Source organism: Bombus flavifrons, chromosome 2 (genome assembly GCF_040668555.2).
Source record: "Bombus flavifrons isolate JBK064 chromosome 2, iyBomFlav1_principal, whole genome shotgun sequence".
Lineage (NCBI taxonomy): Eukaryota > Metazoa > Arthropoda > Insecta > Hymenoptera > Apidae > Bombus > Bombus flavifrons.
The window spans coordinates 16,824,105-16,844,458 of NC_138443.1; the positions used below are offsets into that span (position 1 = coordinate 16,824,105).

A 20,354-nucleotide genomic window follows, 5' to 3' on the forward strand; every position below is an offset into this window, starting at 1 on the left:
ATTTGAAAGAAATCTGGCCCCCATTTCGAGCGCCGTCGAATTTCATGTAGATGTTTTGATTCTTCCGATTGTCTGACTTCAGCTGTGCTTACTGTACTGTGTATACGATCGCCTTGGAGTATCGTGCGCATAACTTCACCTGTTGTACTAAATCGCATAACGATTATACATGACGATAATAGCAACAAACAACGTTGATTACGAGTAACAATAATAGATGATGATTTCTAAGAATTTATCAATCGTCAACAATTTGCATATATCGATCAAATTCATACATCGTAACCATAGATTCATTGAAACGTCCGGATACTTACCTATGATCGGCAGTGTATGTTTCTACTTATAGTGTAGGATATACTTTAGCGTCTTGATGAGTGACGCTTCAAGGACAGCGCGATCAATTCACCAAGCAACGAGTATAGACTGATCGGATTAAATTAAAGGCTGGCCTGTTATTCGTGGACAGTTGTCTTGACCCCGGACGTTATCGTCGGATTCAATTTAGAGAGTTGATGCAGTCAAGTGAAACTATGCGCACACAGAGGTTAAGGCTATTAGTCCACGGGGCAGCATGCACATCGTTATATTCTAGTTTTGATGCTGGCACGAATGCTGTTTCGATGTTAATCGATTTTCGTCGTTCGAAAGTTACATCGATCTAGCAAGTGTAAGTGTAACGTAGATTTAATTATATGTTTGAACTGTTTCTCTATTGAATGGACGGTTCAGTACTGATATTTTGTTGTTGCATAAGAGGGCTGGAGTTGTAAATGTTCAACTCGTTAATTTTGATTCATCACTATGGGACGTCGAACGAATCGGAGCCAGGGGGAGGAGTTGAGAAAGTTTTAATCAACTTTTCAGATGAACACACGAGAAAGTTTCTATGAAGCGGATTAATCGAGTAGTGTTGCTATAACGCAACGAGATAACTATTAGGCTGTAACGTGTGAACGATTGAGAATCATAATGATGTACGTTAGCTACCAATTTCCACAAGGTGGCGTGTTCCACGTTTATGATTATACAAATTTCATTATATTTTTTCCAAGTTATGAAAATGTATCGGGTCAAAGATATGACTTAATTAATATTCAAATACGCATTCTAAAATTCTTTAATAAATTATACCACTGTGCTCTTTTAGCCGGTCGCACACGTACGACGACCACAGTGAAACAATATAATAAATTTTCTTTGAGTTTCCGAGATTTATGCCACTTAAGTATCGTAAGGTGAAGTAGTCGATGAAGGGAATAATCTGATACAATCGAAGATACAATTTTTCTTTCGAAAATAGATGATAAATAAATGATAAATGTTCTGTTACGTCAAAATGTGATACAGTTTTTGCTTTTTTCGACGCTTAAACAATTTACGATTTCACGCTTCAAGGGTAGCAATCAATTAAGCGCGAGTAGAAATTAGATACGGGACCGAATTAGAAATTCCATCTATTCGCGATGGAGGCGCGGGCAGCATCTCGCGCACGACCATATGACTGTGTCACCGTTTCATTTCCTGGCTACGCGATGAACGCAATATTGCCGAACGCCTGCCCCAAAAAGCGTTATCTGCGGTGACGATTCTAATAATCGAGCATCGATTCGCGATTGCCCGTATATTGTCGCTCGATTGTTCCCGAGATTCCATTTAACGCCAAGTTTGCCATCTATTACTACTACATTTAAATTTCGATAGCTCTACGTGGAAAGCAAGGAATTTTTAATAGCGAGTATTAAAACTTTATTCACTACTTTTATTATTTCCTTGCCTCAACCAGGAAATTAAAATATGAATTTATTCATCTCAGAACATCTTTATTTATGGATCGTCGGTGTTTTAATACGTGGTTTTATCTTTATTAAAATGAATTATATCACATTCGTGTCATATTTATGAAAAACACAACGAAATTGCTACAGAATACATTTGAGATTCTTCCCGCCAAATATGTATAATAAATCATTATTGTATTATCTTATCAATTTCTATCATATTTCTCGTGAAAATCGACAGTTGCGAATTTCAGTCTGTGAGTTTTTGCGGCCGCATGTAAATTACAGTTACACCTCTCTTTATTACGATGCGGAGTAAAATAAGAGCAGCCACTAACAACGAAACTTCACGGCGAAATACCAACGAGAAAACGTTCTGCAGATATTGCTTGGTTAAGAAGAAAAAGACACGGAATTGCAGCGGCGTGCAATTCCTAAAGTCACGACTGCATCGTAACTTACAGTCACGTTAGATATAGTGCCTATTCGATAGTAGCTCGCGTAGATTAAATCGTAAAATCGGTATCGCGCGTTAACGAGATATTCGTCAGGGAAGACATCGAATTCCACGTAGAATTTGATACACGTGGATATTGTATTTGACAATATCCTGTACTTCGCCTTTTTTTTAAACGTTACGATGTTCTGTGGTTGGTAGCATGGAATTGCACTGTGTACCTGTGTACCTATGTACAATGACTCTTAAAATAAAAGTTATTCCATTGAATGAGACTGCGTGTAGTTTAAAAATTTATTTGAAATTTTTCATACTCTCATGAATAGACTGTGAATGTATATTTTTGAAAAAGAAAGTAGAAGTACAAAGATACGCGCGGTATGCTAAAATATGTTAAGTTTCGTGAAAAAGTGGTCGAAGATTCTGATACTTTCAGAGTCATTGAAAAAAATTTATTTTAAAGCGGGTTAATAAAAATAAATATTCGATATCCTTCGATGTGCTATTGGATACGATATCGAGGAGCTACAAATTTCAAAAACTGTATATATAATCAGTTTGCGCGGCTTGTACGAATATATCTTCTGAGCCGAAATTTTTATCGATCGCGCCCTGATTAAATTTTTGAAATATTATTCGATACATAACAATAATTGCAATTAGCAAACCTATCGACGAAATGAAAATCTATTAATCATTTTTATTATTCCCTTCATTATCCTAATATTCCTCTTTCAATTCAAACGATCGATAAAAAATTAGATTTCGCTGTAGAATATTGGATGATATAATTATAGCAATGAAATCTCCTTTTATCGTATAAAACACGATAACATCGCTATTTTGCAATTCCGCTAATTCGATCACTTTGTGTTATTTATACCCACTGGATGAATATTCTCGTTAAAAGTGGTTAGAAGGTTAGAATCGTTAGCAAAAATTAGAAACGATGGTACAGAAATGTGGCTGTAGATCGTAAGGGTAATGTTAATTCTGTAAGCGTAAAGTCCATTAATTAGAGTGTAATTTTATTGAAACGTAGCCAACGTTGAAAAAAAAAAGATGCATTATGGCAATTTCGTTCGTTAGTTCGTTAAATCATTCTATTATACCGTAATTGTACTGATAACTTCATCCTGCAATTTTCGTTCATCGAATCGTTTGCACTCTTATGCATCCAGTCCTACGCATGCTAATTTCCTTTTCCGGAATGTAGTACGATCAGTATACGTTTCCATAATATTGACTCTTCAATTAAATCGCAAGATAATTACTGTTTTTTTCGATAATAATAAATAGGAGTATGTCTTCGATCAATTTATTAGAATTGTCACTTCTGACAGACTCCCTTGAATTTTCGAAACAAATAATTTATAACGGACGCGTACAAAATATTTAAAATTGGAATCGAAGAGAGAAATCGACAATTAGCAACAATATTTTCTTGAATCTTCCTCTAATTTCTACGTTGCGTAATAATGTTTTCGCGTATTCAATTCAGTTTAATTTCCTTTAATTCTTTGGCGAATCGAAACTCGTTATTGGACCGCGTGGAAGGTAAAATTACCAGGAACTTGATTCCTGAGATTGCCGCTGGTTCGGCTGACTCTGAAGAAGTTTAAGATGTCAAGTATTTTTCAATGTTTCTCGAAAATGCTTTGACATTTAATAATCTTTAATTAACTTTTAAACGAGAAATTGCTGGGTTAGAAAATTGGACATTTATAAAAATAGCTTAATTTTCTGATAGACAAACTAAAATATTTGCTTGGTAATTGTTTAGAATTTTGTTAGCTATCTATTAGTTGTATTAATATACAATTAGTATTGAAATATTCTTTCAATTTAGCTTAATCCTTTTCGGATTCATTTACATCCTGGCCTAGATTCTAGAAATATACCAGACATGTAGCAAAAGTTACAATTCCCTCGGCATAACGAGTTTAATTTACTTCAAACAAATTATTCGTCGAAAGCTTCGGCGAACGTCCAATAAATATTTTTTAAACTCCAATTTCGCTTTATGCTCTCATACGCGCTAAACGTTATAAAGTAAATCAGCAGATTTAGTTTACCGTTTTCAATGGTAAACTTTCAGTTATACCAGTTCCATTTGGGTTCGCCATTTTCAATGAATCCTATCAGTCTGTATATTCGTTTTACTCTCTATAGAAGGCAAACCAAATATATACTTATCACACAAAGTGTTTGCAAGCTTTCACTAATTTTTTAACAGAACCAAGATAAACAAACAACTGGAAAGTACATGTCGCATGATATATTGTAGGTATAAACGATCGTATGAAAAGCACGCGGTTAACGTTCCTGTAAACTAATTAAAGGGTAGGGTCTGTGAATTTCATTCGAGTTCCCAATTATACAGGGCGCTTAAAAAAACTTGGCGTCAAATTTCCGTAACACGTAATACTCATCAAAAAATACTGATCAAAAAATGCTCGTACAAAAGAGCGTTATAGCGTGAAATACTCATTTTTCAAATATTTTATTCAAGAAATGCTCGTGGCCGATTTAGACCCACGTTCGTTAAGATCCTCTTGCCACGACCCAACTTTTTGAAACATCCGGTATAGCGCGACGTTTCGTGTTCCATTTCTCGTGGCTCGAGGTGTGGATTGAGGTGTCGACAGAAGCCGGTGAAAAAGTCGAGCGAACGAGAGGAAGACGGAAGGAGAAAAGAAGGAAACCTATAGAATGGAGGAAGTTGCAGAAAAGGGCAGTCGTGTAATCTTTCCCGGCGCAACGTATTTCGTGTATATACATACAGTGAAAAACGCCTTCTGACGTTCTTGCTGCAAAGAAAAGAATGGTATTCGCATTACAATATACTTTAACCCGCGCAGAACCGCGTTTCCCGCTGCAAAAGATTACCAAATTTCTTTCCACCGTAGTCTGATGTTTTTCCTTGCTGTTTAGTGTTTCACATAACAAACGTGTTTTAACAGCTTGCATCGAACCGCGTAAGAGAAGTCATAACGGAGAATACTCCAGCTTCGAACGAGTTTCCGATCGCATGAGAAATAAGCTTTAGTAGTTCGTTTCGCCCTTTTCTCGCGTGCTACTCGATCATCCAAGCATTTTCGATGCACCGTGTTCTAATTTGTTGCGGTGTTTGGGGAATTTAGATTGAAATATCGCTGCAATTTGAAGTTCTTATTATTCACGCTTGTATAGACTCGACCGAAAAATAGATCGGAAATTTATGCTAGTGAAAATTACGAGAACGTTAATACGAAATAGTTTTCATGAAACACGTTGGTTTCAACGATGATACAATGACGACATGGTTGAATAATTAATAAATACTTTCCGTGTATGTGCTCCGATGCGTGTACGTATTGCATATACAAAGCAACAAAGCATAATGTGGGAATGTAATCTGGCATGAGTAATTCCTCTCTTAATTACTTGAAAATAGAGCGTATAACTTTGTCACGTTTCAAATCAAATTACAAAGCCGTGCGATTGTTACTAATTACGGAATTGTGCATTGGAAAAATATAAGTTTCGTGCTAGATTTTACAGGCGAAAGTCTCGTGTTTAATTTAATAATTTGCAACTCACCGATCATATTGTACGTCCATATTCGAGTATTTCGTGATTAACGTCATCAGGAATCTTTTTTAAGCCGCGAGACAAATTTCTTTGTGACAGTTAATGATAATGAGAAAATATATTTTCTAATGTCTTTGCGAAAAAGACACAATGCAGTAAAATGTCTAGGAAAAATTACGAATCGATCGTTTTCCATCATGTTTCAATAATTTCTAACGTTACGAATTACACATATAAAATATAACATACATTCTATGGCAGGTGTGGACAATAGCTTTAGTTTCTCTTTATATCAATAACAGTATCGATGTTAATTCAGAAAAATTGAGTAATCGCGAAACAAATGGATAAAACGTAGATTTAAAAATCGTGTCTGAGTGAAATGAATCGTTACGATATTCGATTATTTTTATTTTCTAGATATTCTTTTATTTAATATCCTGTGTAGAATTGGATGTTTGGCCAGGTGGTCCGAAAAACAATTTGGGTAGGCCGGATTTATTTCATGCGGTATGTTTCACGTATAACATGTTGCGCGTTTTTAGTAATTTAAACAAACTTTACTTCTCGTTTCGCTCTTTCGACAATACTAGAAATTAATCAACGCAATAAAAATGTGTTTTATTTTGATTTTAACATTTTCTAAAAACGTTAAACGTGCATATTTTGGTTACCCATTCAGCGTTCATTAAACGTACATGGGATAGTTTTACAGAATTTCGATAAAGTTTTAATACAAAGTCTACATTATTTCACTATTATACTTAATTCACTCTAGAAAGACCAAAAGCAACGATTAGTTTCGCTGATAATTATAATTCACAAGTTTTTTTACTTCACATAAACTCTTCACTCCGAAGATAATATTTCTTAAGATAAATGCTATAAAAATTACGCAATATAAACGTATACGTAACAAGTATTCAACGACGAATGAATGGAGTTGAAAAGTATTAGGTGTAAAGTAGATTGAAGAACAATTATTTGAATTTCACTCTGTAGCTAGTATATACTTATATAAACTTGTTTAGTGATTGACAGGCACAACAGACATTGACTGATAAGAGAAAAAGAGAGTTGATTGGAAAGGTAGAGACTGCACGAACGAAGATTGACTGATTGGCAAGATAGAGTGCTGATTAAATACTGACCAACGAGTCTGTCGTTTGGTAAGTTTATTATGTAGATGGAGATGTCTTGCTTTTAAGTATTGTTCTAATTGATGACGCTCCGGAGATGCTAATTAACCACGCCCTTTGTAAAGATAAACAGAAACTGTTAATTAGCGCTAGATCACTGGAAGGCTACCTTTGAATCTTTATAATTAAATTTTCGTTTACTTGCAAGATCTGCGAGATAATAACGTATAATCATCCACAATTCCCATTTTTCTGATTGAAAAAATTAACAATTCTTACAAATAGACTACCTGTTATATGACTATAACACAGTCGCAAATAAAATACAATAAAACAGTTACAAGATGATGCAAAAAGAATTTATTTTTCTTAGAATAATATATATATAATAATATGTTATATGCGATATACTTACTTGCAATACTATACTTATATCTTGTTAACGCTATACTGAAAAATTACACGTTCCAATTATGATTTCGCTCCTTAGAAGCAGCTAAAACAAGAACGAGTAGAGAATGATCGCTCTGGTATTCTAAGTTATTCAACAACGTTAAAAGAATAACGCTGCATCTGTCGATTAAACGTTGTGTGGCGATAAAACGATCTCTAAATTTCTCAAAAGATCCTTTGTCCTCTCGAAAATTGTGAAAAACATCCAGCAAATCAATGATGGATAGGAGAATCGCATCCAGATTTGTTTCGTCTAGACTGAAAATAACTTACAAGTAGTTCGGTCTGATGGCGACCGATCGTTTGACCCCGATTCGAATCAGGCTGGATGCTGTTCTCGAAGAGGAGCATCGTCCGCGTGAATCTATCCTCGGTTCGATGCCTCTTTATTATTACAGAAATAACGCGACTGCCAATTTAGCTGTGTCCATTGTGGTTAGACGATGTTTGCCCACCCATTTCCGCGCTTTTCTCGTTAATTGGATAATATTGAATAATGCAAGACCTCGAAGTAGAAAGCTTACGCCATTTCGCCTCTTCGTTTGTTGCTGATCTGTGATGCGTTCAAGAAATCACGAGTATCTCTGACATCGATATTTGTCAATTTCTAGAGTTTTCTCCTGTCGTTCTTTTCACGGAAGCAATTTAGAGCTTTACGAGAAAGTTATTTTGCGATACAAAGGTACTTTATTGGTTATAGAGTCGAACTATTGGTTTATACTGTCGAACTACAATTTTTCAGAAACGAATAAACGAGATTATTTAACGAAGAGAGAAATTCAGTTCCTAGTTTCTTCTGTTTTTGTAATTAATTTACATCTCTGCAACAACCTGTACGTTATGCAGGACGAGATGTCGGTATCTAGAAATACGTATTAGTATAAATAATATTCTGTTTTCTTATCTATGACTCGTTCGAGAAATTTTACATTATACGATTAAGATTTTGTCACTTAGATATAACAACACGAATGACGTCGAACTGTGATTAACTTATTACGCGATTAGATCTCGCGTACTTTTGCTTTGATAATATTCGCGTGGAAAACTTAGTATTTACACGTCTCTGACCTACGATACGTTTAGGAAATCGTTTGTACTTTTAATATTAGCAAATTACAATTGGGAATTTAAAAAAGAAGAATTATGAGAGTTTCCTTTACGAGATTCGTATTTGTTCCCTTCGAATGTTTACGTCTCTATCTCGCACTCGTTTCAACGAACAAAGCGACTTTCTGAAACAGACAAGATCTTTAACGTAAGAAGAGTTCACGCATATCAATAGTATCCTTTCATATCTTCCTCGATCTTAAGTAAATTAGATAAATTGGAAGAATATTAAATAGAATTTTTAAATTTAATATTTTTCCGCGTATTTAAAATATCTGCACCGGTATTAGGATTAAAGTTTTCAATCGATGCATTATTCCTTGTCAGAAGCGTACGATTATAAATATCTCTGCCATCTAAACAAGAACAATATGTGTAATGATGTATCGAAGGTTCAAATCAGAGGACAGTCCCAGAAAAGACACAAAACAGATGGTACATGGCGCAGGAGGATCGTAACGCGAGAGTTGCCAGTTGTACGACCGATCGCGATGTGAACAATGCAAGGCACGTAGAATCCTCTTTCAAATTTAGTCGTCGGTCGTCAACGTGTTCGTTTTGTCGGGCAATCAGAGTTCGAAACTTCCGTGGCCGGTTTAAACAACCAACGGAGTCTCTTTCACAGCGGCTTCGCATCGAATAACGTGCATTCTTCCTTCGCGTTCAGAAGACTGCGAAATTCGGCTCGTTTGTCTTCGACGACGCCTGGCATGTTGAAGAAAGGAAGCGGATGTGACGGTGGTTGAAAGCGCTGCTTTCAACGAGATCGATCGAAACATCGTCAGGGTGTTCGCGGAAATTTGGAACGATGAAATCTGCCACGGTTTTGCGTTATGAGCGAAGCGAAATAAACTTACGAAGAACACAGAAACAAAACATGATAAGTATATTTTTGTTGATTTTTTGATTTTAATGTGTTGTAAATTAATTTTATTTCCAATTTATTGTAAGATACCTTATTTCAGTCACAGAGCGTTACAAAAATCGTAAAATCGAAAAATAGAAATTTACCGTGCTTTTCCCGTGTGACATTCGATTAAAATGAATTTCTTTCTATTAAATTCGATTTTGCGATTGTAGAATTTCCTGGTTAAGAATCGATCGACAGGTTAAACATTTCCGTATACTGCTGTGCTTCAAGCTGCGCGATTCGTTGCATTTCCTTCATTATAAATTCGTAAAGACGTTTACATGGACTGAAGATAATTTGCAAATGACTGAGAAACGTTATCTCGCAATCACGCTAAGAATCTCAAAGCGTTCACAAACGTCAGGGAGATAACTCGATCTAAGTAAGTACACCGACACGATCGTTCTCTCCGATCATTTCTCTCCTTGCACGGTTGCGAGCTTCGTGAGTTTGCTGTAGCTTTCTTCGAGAATCGCAAACAGTATAGAACTAGTTTCCCGATATTATCGTACGTCAAAAGAAGTATGTGAATAGCGTGCGCTGCCTTTCGTAAGAATATTTCGCTTACGACTTCTCCCGAGAAATTACAATACGAGGAAGCTTCAACGGAAGTCCTTTGAAGCTCACCGAATTGTCCGCGAATGCTATTTCGTGTTTCCTTCAGAGAAAAATTCGTCCGTTTTTAGAGAAAATGAAAAATCCGCTTTGTTCTAGTGATCGCAGCTTCTTAGAAAAATAGAGTTACATCGGACTAAAGTATATATCTGGATCTGAATCGTGTAAATTACAATGATTAAGCAAAATGGAAATAAGAATTATAACAGACGTTTTGACTGAAACGAGAGGTACTTGTAACAGCTAATAACGGTATCCCTGTGGATGCGAACGCGTTAGAATTTCAACGACTTTTCCTATCTTGATCTCAGGATTTCGCTATTTGATCAGGCAAAGTAATTTCGTATTCGATGACGACAGCCTTTTGTTAATCGGAGAAAAAGGGAGAGGGGAGGGGATAAGCTCGACATGCGGGCCGAAATTAGTTTCCAATGGAACGCTTTTCCTCGTTCGAATATGGAATGGCCAAGAAATACGAAGGTACGCGAGAATATATTCGGTTAACATATAGAAATTGGATGAAACTAACTTCCTTTTATCGGCTCCCGAGAGAATTACCTTCTACTTGCCTTTTACTTGCCCTCACCTCGCGGGAATGCTCCGAGAGAAAAAGAAACGTCGCGTTCATCAACGCGAAACAGTCCTTCGAACTGCCATGTTACTTCTAATTACTTTCTCGTGGTTACTTTCAACCTTTCCATGACTTTGCCCGTTGTTCGTGTCTACTTTACGTACCAATCATTAGTCAAGAGCCGGCTGAATTTCCACTCTCTTTGGATATTCAGCATTTTAATATTAGTTTGTCATGAGAAGATTTTAAGATTAATTACCCTTGTTTTACATTTATAATCTGATTTTATTATTCATTATACAAATTTGATTACTGTTTTGATATTTGATTATATTTGATTACAGATTTGATAAATCGTCTGTGCACGAACGAAGCTCTCCAAACGTCAATTAACAAATTTTAACGCTTTAGATATATCAGCATAGGGAAAATTGTTTTCTCCAAGCTCGAATTTTATGAATTAATACCAGCCATTAAATTTTATCTCGTCGTCATCACAAAATCTCAAGCTTGTAATATAATTTTGTAATATAATGTAAACTTTTCGTAACTCATTAAGCTGAGACTTACGTGTGTAATTATTTCAAACCCTCCATCATCATATACAAACCCCATTGTAAAAGCTTCTGTCACGTTCAAGACCTTACCCGTTCCAAAGATGATATTGATAAAATTGTTGTTAAACGTGTTGATCCGAATAGCATTTTCATGGAAACGAGTGCTGAGAAATTCGGGGAAACTTCCGTGATTCTCTTTCAAACGACGGTACGGCTTATAATATACATCGTAGGTGGTCATTGGTGGGGCAACGAATTGAATTTAGGCTTGCGATGAATGCTCATATCCCGCAATTCATCGGCATTGGTCGATTCGAATAAAAGCCGATGCAGGAAATTATGCTTCCAGGATCGCCGGTACGAAATCATTGATCTACCAGTGAAATGCGTTCGAAACGGGCTCTATTCAGAGATAGCATCGATAGTTCAAACCCGATGCATAATTCATGCTACGAAAACAACGCGGTGAACCACACGTTCGACAAAAGTCGACACCCTTCGTATTTTCTTTGTCACTTTCGTTTTCATCCTTGACAAAGTGACACGTCTTTCAAACGTTCGTGAATTTTATCCCAGCACGAAAAAAGGATATTTCCTTTCCATTCGGATGTTGTGCTCGAAAAATGTATATTATATTATCGATATTTGTAGTTATTACCTTCGAAAGTTACGTTTTATGTTCTCAATTACGTTTCGATGATCGACGCTAAGACTATAAACGGAGTGTCTTCGCAATAAATGGCAATGCTGTTCGAGAGAGAATTGTATTTTTTAAATTAATTAAATTAATAACATTAGTTATGCAGACTGTTAAATCTGCGTAATAACTAAACCAACATTATTCGTTTCGTTCGAAACATTTTGGACTTTTCACCGATTTTCAAAAAGCTTGTATGCCGTCGAATTTATCAGGTTGTTCCCTTTCTCAACTATCTCGCGTTAAAATATTGCATCGAGTATCCATTCGAGATCATATTTTTTCTGCATGATAGAATTTTGATTCTCAGTTATCGTGTAATTTCGATACGTCCGAGTATGAGCGATACACAAGCAAAACTTTCAAACTTTGTAATACATACAAGAACGACGGACGAACAAATGGTACGAGATTATTCTCAAATATAAGAATTAATTAATCGTTACTACGTTGCTATACCGATAGAACACCTATGCAAGTTTCAAAATAGTCTCCTAATCCTATGTAAGTACAAAGGTTATCTTGACTCGCTGTTCATTTGTCATTGTTGATGTCACCTTGTTAATTTCACCGACGAATTGGCGTGCCTCATGTTAATCTTTTACTTAAGCATATTTCAAACAAGGATTAGTCGAAGTTATATCTGGAAACTCATCGCCAGCGAAAGAGAGAAGCAACGATGAGATCGTTCGAGGTTCGAAACTTGGAACCAAGTGTTCGCAAGTCCGGAAACTTTCCCGCTTCTTCCTCGGGTGGCCATTATTTGTTGTGTTCTTCTCCGCGCTCGCCGGTGACCTGTTATTGTTTCGTTGCGCCAGCATACTGCGGTGTTTTCCGGCCACAAACACGATCCACGGCAGAGTTTTACGGGGTATTTAATTACGCGTCGACGTAATTAAGTTATTGATTAATTTCGCCAGGCGTTCTTACTAACAGAGGGAGAGAGAAAGAGAGAGAGAGAGAGAGAGAGAGAGAAAGAGAGAGAGAGAGAGAGTAAATCGAGTCATGGATAAATGCGCCTTGAGAACGCAACCGGAGTTACTTAATCGCCTAGTGGCGGGCAAATTTCCGAGCACGACTCGTTACGAATGAAGACAATTTTTCATTTATTATGAAAACTACGCCGCGCATATCTTTTCATAGCGAAATATTTTGTCCTAGTTACAGTAGTTAGGTAAATAGAGTTAATCGATGTTAAGAGGAATAGAATTTAAGACAAATGAAAAAATTAGTGAGAAATAATAGTCTTTATATTGGTAATCATTCAATTTAATGGTAATTGATTTGATTTTGGTGTCAAATATAGGGATGATTATTATAGTGGTTAAGGTCGATTTAAATGATTAATAGGTAGAGAAATTAGAAATGAGAATCTCTCTTCCCTGTACTCTCGTATAAAAAAAAAAAAAAAAAAAAAAATAAAAAATAAAAGACGCGACCTATACATAATACGTATATCATGTTCCTTCCCTGTAACCTTCAAATATATAAATGTAAATAATTCTTTGTTTAGTATTTTACTTCATATAGTATTTTTTGTTTAGTTATGAATAGACTGCGGCTATTTATTATAGGAAATTAGGATGTGCATAATATTCAAAAATGTATAAAACATCCAAAACGTAAGTACTCGTAAGATTTAGTAGGTAAAACCAATCTCCGTGTAATTAATTCCTTTTATTATAGGTATTCATAAACATATGAATTTGCATAAACGTTCGCAGTCTAAATATAAGGTAACTCTGCATCCTTCGAATATTTCTCTGTGTCGCCTAGAATGATGCCAGAGATACAAAATATTTCGATACCGAAAGATACTTGAAATATAGAGCTATCGACTCTGAATATTCATTTTTCCATCGTTCGATGCGATACGAGATGTATTTCTTTGTGCCTTTCTCATGCAGGCAACACGTTCCTGTGAACGGCTATGTAAGGTTTTTGATCGCACAGCTCTGAATTCGTACGAATGTCACACGCAACGTTTTCTATTCGACTTAACATGTTCCACAGAGAAATTGAAAGCTCCAGGAATATTCGTTCACTGAGAATTTTTCGTGTTATCCGATAGACCCAAGCTGGTTCTTTGGCAAACGTTTAGAGCAGTTGCTATCATTTCGTCGATTTTAACGCCGTCTGAAAAACATTCGCGAAATGATCGTTGATAAACTACAGTTACGCGTAAGATTTATCCGACAAAGTAGGAAGGCAAAATAACGATTAACAAAAAACTAGTGAGAGATAAATACGAAATTAGAAAAACGAGTAAAATATAAATGACAAAGTGCTCACATCTCTTACAAATAGCTTACGTAAAAATCGATTAGGGATAGAGTATATCACCGTAGTGTAACAGAATTTGTCATGTTGCTAATCGTTACTCATGAAACGATTATTACGTAAAAATTAAATTGTCACGAGAAACTAAATCAATTATTAAGAAAGAGTAATCCATTGTGGTAATGTACGTTACCTTTGTAAAATATAAACGTCCATTTGAACATTTAACCTGTGAAACTGCTTACATAACTATAGTATGTATTATTGTAGGATTTTTACTACAATTCATTTATTTACAATAAATGGATTAAACAGATGTTGGTTAAATAGCAAACGATGCTTGTTTAACGTGAACTAATCACAATAACGTATTATAATTAAGACTACTAGATAGTTAATTTGCAACTCTCGTCACTAACGATCCAACGTTCTCTCTCACGCGGACCACACTCTCTCGACAACATTAGCAACATTATCTCCCTGATTTCTCGATTCACATTCTTTAGCTTCTCAACTTACACTCTCTGATTTCTCAACTAACTACTCTTCGACTTCTCCACTAACACTAACTGTTAATTCGTCTTTCTCCCTTAGCATCCCTTTGTCTTTTGTCTTAGCCCCACCTCGCACGTGTTCCGCAACCGCTTGTTACGTAAACTTGAGCTTTATATGATAAAAACAAGATAACCGAGCCGTAACACAATTATTAACTTTCATTTTTATTAAACTTTATTTTTGCACTTAATAGCCACAATTGAGTTTACACTGATGGGTATGTATAAATCAAGTACGCGACTGGTCTAAGGGTAGAAACCGGTAAAGATATGTTGACTATTCTAAGGATAGAGAATAAGTAAGTCTTGTGACGAACCGGTTCCCGGGACCCTCTCGATCGCAGCCGGGACGGTCATCGTGGAGGTTTTAGTCGGTTGGAGTCCGGCACTATCACGCCGCTTTTCCCCAGAAGCGACCTGGTGTCCGTGCGGGTTTCCTCCACGTTAATAAAAAAAAAAAAGTCTTGTGACGATATTGTGACGATATTGTGACGGAGGAAAGCTAGGGGTGGGTGTGTCTAAGGACACGGGAGAAAGTTGCTATCGGAAGATACCGAACGTGAGAAAGACTAACTTACCCGTGTCAAATCGTAGTAAACAATAAATGTAAAAGGGGCACTTAAAATAAAAGATACTTGTTTGGTCTGAAGAACCTTAACTATGAAAATGCCAAGACCCATGGTGGGTCCTTAAGACTATTGAGGGTACGCGCCAAGGATGTGTAGACATCTAGCTACCATCTTGCCCGTGTGTGGCCTGGTCTCTGATGTGGATTGATGTTACACGCTCGTGGCCAGGGTCACGTTGGTCTTTTCCGTGTAACTATTCGATTAAAGGACCAACGATAGATTGTTGAGCCTGTCGGCACTTGGGATTTCTCGCGACATTGTTTATAGTTCGCCCGATATCTCTTAGGCCTTTTGTCCACGATACTACAATATGAATCGTCATTAGAAAGGCCGATAAGAAGAAGATGGAAACATACGAATTTATAAATTGTTCGTTGATTTCTGCAAACATACTGCTTGAATTTTCATAATACGCTGTACACGTACAATGGATGGATAACATTAGAAAGCGTTAAAGATCGTTTGGTGGTTTTTTGCATCGTATAGTCGTTTCACGGTTACTGGTAATCGAGCGGGGAATATCGTGGCCGTTCTCAAAGAATCATTAAAGTCTGTTGACATCTAGCCAATGTGAGTGGGTATTAAAATTCTTATGCACGCATTTACGAGCAACGTTGATGGCTGGCAGATCGCGATGGCAAACTCCGTCGCGTTGCTGCCCTCGCGGTATAAGGGCCATAAAAATTTTACGTTGGTTAAAACTCGGATACCAGCGACGCTTTCAATTCCATTCTTATTTGCTCGCTTAACTACTCACGCGATGAAATCTTTCAATGATTTTGTAATATCGTAAAATAGCTTCGATTTGAAATCGGCTGAAATTAGAAAAACACCGTGTACGTCGTCCTTTGTGGTTTGTTTATATCTAAGAGCGCCTATGTGACTAAAGTGACCTAGTTCTTACAGAGGTATGAGAAAAACGATAAACAGCGTTAGAACAAAAGACGGTTAGGGTTTTCAAGGAGAGGTGACGGAGAGGTCAGGGTATGCGTGTCGAAAAGCGAGTGTGTTGCGAAGGTGAGAGTTGATCGAGACGTCGAAGAGTAGAGTCGTGAGAGTTGATCGAGACGTCGAAGAGTAGAGTCGTGAGAGTTGATCGAGACGTCGAAGCATAGAGTCGTTAGAATTGAGTTGTTAGTGTTGTAGAGTTGTTAGAGTTGCTAGTGAGAGAGAGAGAGAGAGAGAGAGAGTTACCAAATAGTTGTCAAGTTATTTGATGTAAATACGAGCGTTGTATTTAGTTTTCCTGTTAATCAAACATCGTTTTCTGTCTAACTAATATCTGTAATTTCAATCCATTATTAATAAATTATAATTAATCGGACAAAACTATACCTTTAATATATTCCGGTATTACAATTTTGATACAGCCATGAACATTTTTGATCCCCATATTTTTCAAATACAACGAAAATAACTTAATTGGCTCTAGAACCAATTAGTTAGAAATTGAAACCGATTGGTTCTAGAGCCTTGTTCATTGCAGTGTCAGTTTATAAACAAAAACAAACATTTGAAAAATATACTTGTCGCATTAAGTAACCTCCTCCTTCACGAAATCGGTTAGAAACTCATAAAACTATAGTTAAAGCTTACAACTTTTTAATATATGAGACGGATTGTATTTCTTAAATACGGTAATAATGAACATAAAGTAATAAAGATAGGACTCGAGAATTCAAACGTAATAGTCGAATTAACGCTGAATCAAAAGATTTTCTTTTTTCGATTTTGACCCATTGGATTGTTTCTTCGAATCGATTGTTTAAATATTTCGGTAATTGCAAAGTTACCAAACTATCGATTAACACTAGAACTACCGATAGTTAACACGAAGCTACTACTATCAAAAACATTCAACATGACTGGTCTTTAAAAAATACGTAATAATAGAATATTTTTATTTTTATTGATTTATTACTTTCTTACAGAAGCAGTTCCATGTTATGTAGTAGATTTTTGGTATTATTAATCCATCTGGGATCCCTAAATGAGGGTTGACACATTTACATAATTGTAGAGCCAGTTATTTTCACTGCTGTGGTATTTCTAGCGTTAGCATCTAGCGATCTAGCGATCGATCCGGAATTTTTCTGATAACTGATATCATCATATCGAATGATACGCGGTAAAAATTTGAAAAACGTGTGGAAAGTTGTACAAAACGAAGAAATTGGTTAATTGGGGCTCGATAAACAGATTGCAGGATCCTTTTACACTTTGACAAGTACCAGTTATTTTGACTGCTATTGGTATAAGTAGCCTTAATACAAAATTATTTTCAGTTTGTATACATAAAAAACAAAATAAAATTTATTCTATTATTCTTTTAGTTATCGTTGATAAAGTCATTACATCATTGCGGAAAAAGTATATAACATGAAGTAGGAATTTTAAAATAAAATTGTAAAGCCAGTCAATTTAACTGTTGTGGCAGTTCTAGTATTAAATATCTTTTAATTTTTATGTACAATTTCAGACCTGTTTCTATCAATTTAATCACAATAATTGTGTCTCATTATGATGTTAATAAAATTTCAAAATATTTTGCATAACAAGTATAGTATATTATACAATGTAATATTTTCATAGAAAGTTTGTATAAGCGTTCACTTTAGCGAACAACTGTGTAATACTATAATCTTATCACAGTAGATAATAAAGTGTAAAAGTGAGAAAGCCCAATAAATTTTTATCGAGTTTCAAAAATCGAACTAAAGCTTGTTTCGGTATTCCGCGTGAAATATAAAACCCGAATGGCTATAAAAAGTTACTACCTCTTCACAATACCAAAGACTGTTCATAAAGCACACACGCAATAGGGAATTGTCGAATGTACTTTTTCTCTCTACTTACAGTTAAACAATTTGGCAAGGAACGTTGAAATTATCTTACTGAAAAAGTCGCTTAAATCATCACATTAACAAAATGTACATGTTAAATTTTGCATACGTATTCTTGCTATTTACCAAAGATCGACACTCCAAGTCACAATACTGCGAATTTTGACGATTGGTTATACTTTACACGATTGTAATGTATCGATATTACAAAATATTTATATTATATACATTTATTTTATATACTTTTAATACATATTTTTTACACCAGTCGCTGTACAATGAAATTTCAATTTTCAAGTTTAGCCAACTAGTTGAAATTAAAGTTAATTCATGTAATTTAATTTTGATATGTACGTAATTCTAGGCTAAAGCCATAACTACGAACTGTGGGAAAATAATTCGCCAAAGTCTATTTCATACTGCCGCATAATCGATAACAACATCTAATAATTCCAGTTTGCAAGGAAATTCTTGAAAGAATGAGAAGCTGAATGTAAGGAAATCACTTGAAGTAAAACGATTCCATTGTAGAAACGCGTGGAAAACTGAGTGAAGATTTAGAGAAAGAAATATCAGGTTTAACAGAAGAGTTTTATCAGAGTTCGGTTGGCCGAATTCCAACAACGGAACGGTAACAGTAACAACCGTAATTCCTTCTGTCGCGTATCCCCGTTCGTTCATCGACCATTCTGTCTCAGCAGGTGCGAATCCGGCCACATAAATTTCTGCGTGAACGGACCGAGATACGAGGGCGTAGTAACGTAGGGCGTGGACAGATTGCGGTGGAAATCGGATGAGAGAAGAAGAAGAAGAAGCGGAGAGATCGATAACGGATCGGTTCGATCCGATAGCCGTCCTTTTTCTCGGTTAACGCCGTGAAACTCGATTTTCTTTCCAGCTGATCTTCCTCCTAAGGAAGCGTTGTAAAATGACACGCAACAGGTGTTTAATAAAGTCACAGAGCCGCGATATTATGTATTACTCGCACGCCATCGACGGGATAACGCGCAAATCATGTCCGTTGTTACATACTTGTGTATTCGAAATCGCATCCGAGTGGAGGAGTTTTTTAAGGATCAGGGTAAATTGAGGCATTGAGATGACAAATCTCGGATTGAAAGTTATTTCGGTACAAGTCAAGATTCTTGGAATTTGGATTTAGTCACGTATTTCGCTCATTTTTTTTAAACTATCGTTTCGTTAGTTTCGCATAATTAATTTCGTTATAATTTTATCCTCCGTTGAGATTCGTTCTCGCGACTGAACAATGTATAATGAATTTTTTCAATAATTTTAGAACACCACGTTATGAAAGACAGTGGCGAATTGATTTACAGCACGAAATTCCAGTCAATAGTCTTTAATTTCAATTATTGTCCTTTCATCTTTTTTTACTATTGCTTCAATATCTTCTGTCCATCATATCTCGGTATTATTTTCTTGTTGTCCCATACTTATGGCTTTTTGTGAAGCTATGCTCATTGCTGATAATCACTTTTAGTACTTTTCTGGAATAAACTATCGATATCGTAGTTAAGATACTCGAGGAGATCTCATCGTACAAAAATTAGTGATACATCGACCTTAATAAATAAATAAATAATGTAATAAGTAGTAGTCTGATTTACGCGTTACTCTTCTTTGTACTCTTACGTGGCGTGGTTCAATACAAGTTCTCTCTTTCAAAATCAGATAATCTACGATTGATTTGTTGATAAGTTTTGATTTCTTTGTTTTGCCTTCCCAAGTATATTTATGGGTATGTTTGTGTTCGTAAAGTCCATTCGTTATTCTTAGTTTGTTAAACATACAGATGTCTATTAACGGCTTGCCATTGTCATTTACTTTGTTATTGTTATCATGAAATGGACCAGTTTATCACCGTCTTTTCAACCTGTGTGGTTATAGAAGCCTCCTAAGATGATGATATCTCTGGTAAATACAATGTCTGTTAATTCTTTATCCAATTTCTCGAAGAATTCTTCTCACAAGTCTTTCCTACGTTCATATGTTCCACGTTACCCTTTTGACGAAGTTAAAATGTTCTGTTCAAAGCATTTAATTAATCGTTACGTTAGTAATACCTGTCATGTACCTGTATGATTTATTTCTAACGATCGTTTGGCCTGTGAGTATTTTAAATTTGTAATAATTATGCAACCTGTAAGCATTTGTCAAGCGAAGA

General features: G+C 35.9%; 1 protein-coding gene across 3 annotated transcripts in view; it reads left to right on the top strand.

Moving 5' to 3' along the window:
• LOC138189787 (dual specificity calcium/calmodulin-dependent 3',5'-cyclic nucleotide phosphodiesterase 1A) overlaps positions 1–20,354 on the top strand; it is a 101,698-nt gene that overhangs the window by 12,476 nt on the left and 68,868 nt on the right. The gene's annotated exons all lie outside the window — the stretch shown is intronic.